Raw genomic sequence first — 9319 nt, forward strand, 5'->3', positions numbered from 1 at the left:
AAATAGGGTATTTAGGTCCTGCCTAATACTGATAATCATGTGCTAAGAACAATTAAGTAGGGTTGGTTCGATGACTATCAAGATGATGATCGTATGACTTGTTATTAATAACGAGTAGAAGTTTTATGATGATGATTAGTAGGACTTGTTAGGATTAGTATTACTTCTGACAAACTCGATACTCGCGGTCTCGAGACTTGTAATGTTTTATCTTTGTTCGGTCTTTTGAATTCGGAGACTAATATGATGAATTGTATTCGGAGACTAATCTTCTATTGTATTCGATGAATCTGCTATTGCTGTGTGCTACTGTCTATATTCTATCAAATAATATATTTTGTAACCTATGCAAAAATCAGAAAAGTAAAAAAAAACCTAATATTCATACTAATGGCGCATCACTACAGAGTGCGCCATTAGTATGCCAAAGTATACTAATGGCGCATCGCCAAACAGTGCGCCATTAGTATGCCAAGTATACTAATGGCGCATCTATGGCGCATCCATCCGCAGTGCGCCATTAGTGTGCCAAAGCACATGGTTAAATATGGCCCCTGGGAGGCATACTAATGGCGCATGGTGTTATATACTAATGGCGCACTGGGTGGTGCGCCATTAGTATACCAGATACTAATGGCACACCAATGGTGCGCCATTAGTAATAAATACTAGTGGCGTGATACTAATGGCACACCAGTGATGCGCCATTAGTAGGCCTTTTCCTAGTAGTGGCAATTGATATAAGAGCGCATAGTTATGAAGATATCTAAGGCAATGATCATGAATATAGGCATCACGTCCATGTCAAGTAGATCGAAATGATTCTGCATCTACTACTATTACTCCACACATCAACCGCTATCCAGCAAGCATCTATAGTATTAAGTTCATAAGAACAGAGTAATGCATTAAGCAAGATGACATGATGTAGAGGGATAAACTCAAGAAATATGATATAAACCCCATCTTTTTATCCTCGATGGCAACAATACAATACGTGACCTGCTGCCCCTACTGTCATTGGAAAAGGACACCGCAAGATTGAACCCAAAGCTAAGCACTTCTCCCATTGCAAGAAAGATCAATCTAGTAGGCCAAACTAAACCGATAATTCGAAGAGACTTGCGAAGATATCAAATCATGCATATAAGAATTCAGAGAAGAACCAAATAATATTCATAGATAATCTTATTCATAAACCCACAATTGATCAGATCTTGGCAAACACACCGCAAAAGAGTATTACATCGAATAGATCTCCAAGAACATCGAGGAGAACTTTGTATTGAGAATCAAAGAGAGAGAAGAAGCCATCTAGCTAATAACTATGGACCCAAAGGTCTGCGGTAAACTACTCACGCTTCATCGGAGAGGCAATGGTGTTGATGTATAAGCCCTCCGTGATCGATTCCCCCTCTGGCAGATCGCTGGAAAAGGCCCCAAGATGGGATCTCATAGGTACAGAATGTTGCGGCGGTGGAAAAGTGGTTTCGTGGCTCTCTGCGATCGATCTAGGGTATAAGAGTATATATAGGTGAAATAAGTACGTCGGTGGAGCTACGAGGGGCCCACGAGGGTGGGGGCGCGCCTACCCCCTGGGCGCGCCCTCCTGCCTCGTGGCCACCTCGTGGAGTTCCTGACTTCGACTCCAAGTCTTCTGGATTGCTTTCGGTCCAAGAAAGATCATCATGAAGGTTTCATTCCGTTTGGACTCCGTTTGGTATTTCTTTTCTGTGAAACTCTAAAATAGGCAAAAAAAACAGAAACTGGCACTGGGCCTCCGGTTAATTGGTTAGTCGCAAAATAATATAAAAGAGCATATTAAAGCCCATTAAACATCCAAAACAGATAATATAATAGTATGGAACAATAAAAAATTATAGATACGTTGGAGACGTATCAAACATCCCCAAGCTTAATTCCTTCTTGTCCTCGAGTAGGTAAATGATAAAAACAGAATTTTTGATGTGGAATGCTACCTAACATAATTATAAATGTAATTTCTTTATTGTGGCATGAATGTTCAGATCCAAAAGATTCAAGACAAAAGTTTAATATTGACATAAAAATAATAATACTTCAAGCATACTAACAAAGTAATCATGTCTTCTCAAAATAACATGGCCAAAGAAAGTTCATCCCTTCAAAATCATATAGTTTGGCTATGCTCCATCTTCGTCACACAAAATATTCAGATCATGCACAACCCCGATGACAAGCCAAGCAATTGTTTTATACTTTAGTATTCTCAAACTTTTTCAACTTTCACGCAATACATGAGCGTGAGCCATGGCCATAGCACTATAGGGGGAATAGAATGGTGGTTGTGGAGAAGACCAAAAGGAGGAAGATGGTCTCACATCAACTAGGCATATTAATGGGCTATGGAGATGCCCATCAATAGATATCAATGTGAGTGAGTAGGGATTGCCATGCTACGGAGGCACTAGAGCTATAAATGTATGAAAGCTCAACAAAAGAAACTAACACTACAAAAAAGACACATCCGTAACATTTTGGGCCGAACAAATTTTTTCTGTCATACTTATGACACTTCTATGACGACAATTGTGACAAAACCCGATATCATCATAGATGTGGTGGGGTCCTATTTCTATGACAAAAAATCATGACAGCAAATGGGCTTTTCGTCCTGGGCGGGCCGGAGATGCAGTTGCATGACATTCTTTGGGCAGTCCATGACGGAAAAAACCATGGTAGAAGCGAGGGCGAGGAAAATATCGGGGTGTTCCCGGTTACGGTGGATGGTCGGGGGTCGAGCGATGCGCGTTTCTCTTGTACGTACGCGCGTGTGTGCGAGGCGTTGGGCTCTAACTAAACCCGAGCGAGGCGTTGGGCTCTAACTGAACCCGAGCGATTGCACTACAGGCTACGCGTTACTGAACCCGAGCGATCGATCGACCCCTTGCTGTTAATTGAACTCGAGTGATTCCTTCACTACTGTTACTAACTGAAGCAGGTTGATGCTGCCTCTGGATGAATAGTGAGCATTGTTGGGGGGGGGTTGGATGAACAGTTCCTGGTGGGGGGTTGGATGAACAGGAACCCGTGGTAGTAGAGGCCATTGCCGCTGGATGAACAGGACCCCGAGCGATCGAGCCGGTGGATGAACATGACCCCGTGGAGGGCTGGACGAACATGACCCCCCTGGAGGGCTGGTTGAACAGTAGCCCGGTGGAGGGCTGGTTGAACAGTAGCCGGTGGAGGGCTGGATGAACAGTAGCCGATGGAGGGGTGGTTGAACAGGACCCCATGGAGAGGGCTGGTTGAATAGTAGCCGGTGGAGGAGCGTGCGGTGGAGGCTGGATGAACATGAGCCCGTGGATGAACAGTCGCAGGTGGAGGCTGGAGGAGGTCGACGGTGGATGAACAGTAGCCCGTGGAGGCAGTCGACGGTTGATGAACAGTAGCCCATGGAGGCAGTCGACGGTGAAGATGAACAATATCCCGTGGAGTCCCGTTTTGTGGTATGCCACACCCCTCCCGATGAATAGGACCCTATTTCGACCGTAGCGCTCCAACACAAGTCTATTTCCTCCGTTTTGCGGTACGCCACACCCCTCCCTATCAACAGGACCCCATTTCGACCGTAGGAGGTCCAAGAGAAGTCTGTTTCCTCCGTTTTGCGGTACGCTAGACCCCTCCCGATGAATAGGTTCCCGTTCGACGGTGGCCGGTCGAACACAAGGCTGTTTCCTCCGTTCTCCGGTTCGCCAGGCCTCGTTTCCATCGGCTGTTCCGTCCAAGCCGGTTGGCTCCCGATGAACAACACGCGTTTCGTTGCCTCCCGATGAACACGACGCTTTCCGTTGCCTCCCCATGAACACGACGACGACGCAGTTTCTCCGTTCCGACCCAGTCATATACAGGAGCCCTGACCGTACGTATGCGCGAGTAGGCGTTCGAGACCCCGCCCGTATATACGTACGTGGCCGTATTTACTTTCTTGCACCCTGGCCGTTGTACGTATGTGTACATGCTACATGCGCGCCTCTAGTATGACACGTGCGCGCCTCTACCACGACACGTGCGCGCCTCTACATCGAACAGTATGTACGTACACGTTCGCGACCAGAATGACAATGCTACGTACGCTTTGACCAGGTGTGTCCCGACTGTTAGGCACTTTCTTACGTGTGAAGATGTCGCTGGTGGGTCCCAGCAATCATGGGGGTGAATCATTTTTTTGCCCGTAATATGGACACACTTCCTTGCGTGCGAAAATGTAGCTGGTGGGTTCCAGCAGTCAGGGGGGAAACGTTTTTTTCGGGAAATACGGTGGCCCATCCGGTGGGTCCCTGCTGTCAGATGAAGGAATCATTATTTTCTACGTAATAAGGAGGCACTTCCTTGCTGCAGCCGTGGACCCAACTGTCAACCTCTCCATGTACAGTACTCTTCTGATGGAAGTTGGTCGTTGACCATATTGACCACGCCGCGCTGAGAGCATTATGGCGGTGGACGACGGCGAGGCCTAGGAAGGGGACGACACAGAGCCGGAGAAGACGCAGCAGTGGAAACCCACGCGGACAGGAGTACAAGGGTTCACTTGTTCGGCTGTGGTGTGAGCCTGCCGTCACCGCAGGGCCTGGCCAGCTGTGGGAGCAGTAGGGGGTGGTGAGGCCTCCACGGTAGCACAGCCGGCCACGGGAGGCAAGAGCAGGCGGCACGACCGGCGCTGCTTTGGGCGGCTGGAGCAATAAGACCAGAGGTTGAAGAAGCACTACGGCCGTTGGATAGACATCGTACGGTCACTGGAGCTAGAATCATTCATATTGACTAAGTTGACATAGCCCTCCGTCTCCGTCAACTTAATAGGCCCATAAGTTAGCCTCCCATTATGTTGGGTCCCAGCTAGGAGGGAGAGTATTCATTTTTTGTGCGTAATAAAGAGGCATTTACTCGCGTGCGAAGATACACCACACCACAAAACTTGATTGGGGATAATTAACTGTCGAAAGAAATAGTAGAATAAGGGCAAACTGTCTGCCGAGAATCTAGTTACTGCTGGCAGAGGTACTTAAAAGGCGGAAACACTGCCGGAAGAACTTTAGTTTTTTTTTTTAGAAGAACCGGGAGAACTTTAGTAGTAGCAAGGACACATGCACTGCCGAAAATATTGTCCACATTTTAGGTCATCAAATCTGCCGGCATAACTAAATCACGGCCCACTGTCGGCCGGGCTATCCATGGAGCGAGACCAAAAATAATTGGGCCCATACGCGCGCTGGCACGGGAGAAAACGCGATAGACTTTTTTTTTTGCTCAAAAATAGTTATAGCCGCCGCCCAATGCTTGCCCAAATCGAACCCTCTAGAGTCCAGACCCATCCTCCTCCTCCTCCGCCGCCGCCACCGCAGCCGCCGACAAGAGCCCCTCTGTCCTCGACAGCGCCCTCCACCGCCGACCCCCTCCGCCGACCTGGTGACCCCCACTGAGATCGATGCCGCCGGTGCGTCGAGATCGGCCTCGCCTCCGTCCACACGGATCTGGTGTACGTGGTCAACGTCGTCTCGCTCCCTGCGGCACCACCCTAGGACAGGTCGACGGCGCCTGTGCGTTGAGGTCGACGTCGCCTTGATCCCCAGCACGAGATCCGGCGACGAACTCCGGGCCTCTTGTCTCAAGTTAGCCGTGCCACCCCACGCCATCGCGCTGCTCTTCTCCGCGACCCTCCACGCGGACGAGCGCTATCGGGCTCCCCACCATGTCTCTTACCACACCGACGGCGACCGCGGTGCCTGCTCCCCACTACGCTAGTACAACATGTTGCTCAGATCTGTCATGGTGAAACGCGATGCAGGTATGCTTTTCCTTACAAAGGTTGTGAAACTCTTCTTTTCTGATGGATGAGAACTCACGAGATATTGCCGATTTATCTTCTCATTGCTGTAGATTTTCCCTCCCTTCCACCGAATTACTACTGGGCTCCAAGTCTTTCTCATTGCTGCCTCTGTATTTTGCTTCCAAATTGTTGCAGGTGCTATCAGTGAAAGGATTGGGGACTGGTTCTAGCAGTGGTAGGTTTGTTCCAGGAATTCATAATGCTCATGATTTGCCACACTCATGGCACTTACTACTTAAAATGTTTCTCCATTTAATCAAGCAAGAATAGTTCTTCGAAACATTTTATCGTTTTAATCTTCAGACATCTTGGTAGGAAGCAGCATGGAATGTTTGCAGTTTTAGTTTAGATTGTACATAAAGGCCTCTAGATATGTTCTCTGTCAGTCAAAACTTCTAAAATGATCTATGCACCATGGCAGTGGATACTTCTAAATGACTGCAACATGTTCTAGTAAGTCTTATTAGTATAGGACGTTCAATAATCTTTCGGTGCTAAACAAGTGGATGCTACAACTTAATACTAAATCAGTAAAACACTTTGGGAGTACTACATGGACAAAAAGGTATTTGTATTGTGCTGTTTATCCCCATTGGTTGATCGATGTGAGATCATCTAGTTCAACTGTCATCACACACATATACTACTACATGGAAGAAAACAACTAGCTAGAGAACTTGTTTACGCCCCCTTTCATTTTGCTGCAAGACAGACTGAAAGTGGACCACTCTTCTAGAGTTTAAATGGTACTCCCTCTGTCCCATAATGTAAGTATTGTCAAAAAACGTCTTACATTATGAGACGGAGGTAGTATAATATGTTGGTTTTCTACGGTTCCTTTATCTCCAATCTAGTTTTTACTCAATATAAGTTACTATTTCATAAGAATAACATGAAGCACTGATTCTTATATGTTCCATGTATTATGACATGACAAGTAGTCACTAGCAGCTAAGCAAAGGCTACAACATGCTCGGAGGAGAAGTTTGAATGGAGGCAGGGAATACACTTTTTTCTGTGAATGCAGAGAATACACTTTGTAAGGCATATATCCAACCTGAACTTCTTGTACTCTGTTGAGCCCTTGGGTCTTGTGAACCCGTATTCATGTGCCGTATAGAATACTTGCACGTGCAACTCCCTAAGAAACCAAAACAATTTGATGTTTCCTGTGAGGTGGTAAAGAAAATTAACCACACACTTAAAAAACAACATGTGTGTACTAGTAGTATCGCGTACATGCTGGAGCTACTAGATTAGTACGTACCCCCTCCGTTCCTAAATATTTGTCTTTCTAGAGATTTCAACAAGTGACTACATACAGAGCAAAATAAGTGAATCTACACTTTAAAATATGTCTATATACATCCGTATGTTATAGTCCATTTGAAATCTCTAAAAAGACAAATATTTAGGAACGGAGGGAGTACATGGTTGTTAAGATGAGGCTGCATGCATCACTTAAAAAAAGAGATGATTAGTACGTACTTGTAGCAAGCATCCCAGCTAGCTAGCTACTTACATTTTAATCTGCATCCATTTTAGTCCATTTTAGTCTGCATCCATTTTAGGTCATTTTAGTAAACAACAAAATCAGGTGAAATGAGAATATGGAGGAGAAATGAAATAGCCTACATCCATTTTAATCCAATAGCAATTTTGCCAAAGGTGACCATGGCAAACATTTTATCCTGTTAATTACAAGCACATTATTTGAACGAGCGCTTTTATTGTTGGTGGCTTATTTTTATGCCCAACAAGTTGGGTGCTTTTCTTAATGGGTAGGTCATAACCTCAACCTTCAGGTTACTATAAACAAGTTTGGAACGACAGAAATATCTGATTTGTTACTATTACTAGAATGAAACGCGTTGTGTACAACTGTACATCAGTCTGATTCAAATCCTTTTCATCTCCAATGAATGAGCTTTGTACAACATCAGCCTTGATTTAGACTCCACGTACTGAATAGGTTCATTGCGTTCGTTGCTTCCGCCAATGCCCAATAGCAAGGGAAATGAACAAGGCCTTAGAACACTTGCCCTTATATGATGTAAAGATTACATTTTTATTGGGCCATCTTGTCCTTCAAGTACTAGTAGCATGTTTATGTTACAACAGCTTTATTGTGCTATGAGAGCTCTGTTTTGAATTTCTGGTCTGTGCGGGTTTGCCAAAGATACACTGGGTGATCTACAAGCTTCTGAAGGTTTGGATGATCTACAAGTTAAGGCTTGGATCACCTACAAGCTGTTGAATGTTTGCAAGACCTACAATTAAGTTGGTGGAGTGGTTATGTAATGTACCTTGTTTGTTGAACCTGGTGACATTGGCACGTGCTGCTCATTTTGGTGGTTGTTTTGGCACATAAGCCACTGTATGCTCTTTTTGGTTGGGTGACGCACCTAGAAACATATGTACTTCTCCCTTTGTGGCACCACTTCATTTTTTACTGTGTGGCACACCTAGAAACATATATGTGCTCCTTTTGTGGCACAACCTGTATATATATGGTTGTCATGTTTCTTAAATGAAGTTTAAGGTTTTTGATGAGGCCTATATGTTGCTTTGAAGTGTATGCATAAATTGTGTGATCTGGCCTGAGTGCTTGAACATAATGAATGTGTATTACATTAGGGCTTCCTATAACACTTTGGTAGTGAAATCAGAGTAGTGGCATAATAACTACCGGGTAGACATGCTTTTGCAGGCAATAGAGCTGCCGGCGATTGTAGTTTCATGTGCCCTGACCAATCTGCCGGGAGAAGTGGACTGCCGGTAAATACATGGGCTAAGGCAAAAAAACTGCCGGGACAAGCAATCCCCGGTAGCCATTCTTGTGGCAGAGCTGTCAGCGGTGGGAACGTTCGTGAAATATAGAGGTCTTTTCGATGGGTCCCAGATGTCAGGTGGAGGAATTATTATTTTACGCGTAATAAGGAGGCATTTCCTTGCGTGCGGCTGTGGACCCAACTGTCAGCCTCTCCACGTACAGTTCACTTTAGATGCATGTCGTTAACCATGTTGACCACGCCGCGTCGAGAGCACCAGGGCGGTGGACGACGACGAGGCCTAGGAAGGGAACGACACGGAGCTAGGGAAGACTCGACAGTTGTTTCCCACACGGAGGGTAGTACGAGGGTTTACTGGTTTGTTTGCCGTCGCCGGAGAATAACAACAGGTGTGGGTGAGTAGAGGGATGGCTAAGCGATGGGAGTACGGTGGGGCGGTGAGACCTGCGCGGCAGCACAGCCGGCAGCGGAAGGAGGGAGCAGGCAGTCCCATCGGCGCTTGTTTGAGTGGCTGGACCAGAAAGAGCAGAGATTTTAGAAGCACGACGGCTGTTGGATGGACATCCAACAGTCACTGCTTGTGTGTCAGCCTTTTTTTAGGAAAGCCTCAAATCTGTGGAAAACAGCATATAGCCCATCTGTCATTATTTCTAATAATTTA

General features: G+C 45.9%; 1 long non-coding RNA gene across 1 annotated transcript; it reads left to right on the forward strand.

Annotated features, from left to right (window-relative positions):
- The first annotated feature begins 5212 nt into the window (after positions 1-5212).
- LOC125508995 (uncharacterized) lies at positions 5213-8419 on the forward strand. The gene is made up of 2 exons (XR_007283901.2): positions 5213-5824; positions 6002-8419. It is a non-coding gene; the product is annotated as an uncharacterized LOC125508995 (long non-coding RNA).
- The last annotated feature ends 900 nt before the right edge of the window (positions 8420-9319 follow it).

This window comes from Triticum urartu, chromosome 5A, assembly GCF_056163025.1.
Source record: "Triticum urartu cultivar PI428250 chromosome 5A, HENAU_Tu73, whole genome shotgun sequence".
NCBI lineage: Eukaryota > Viridiplantae > Streptophyta > Magnoliopsida > Poales > Poaceae > Triticum > Triticum urartu.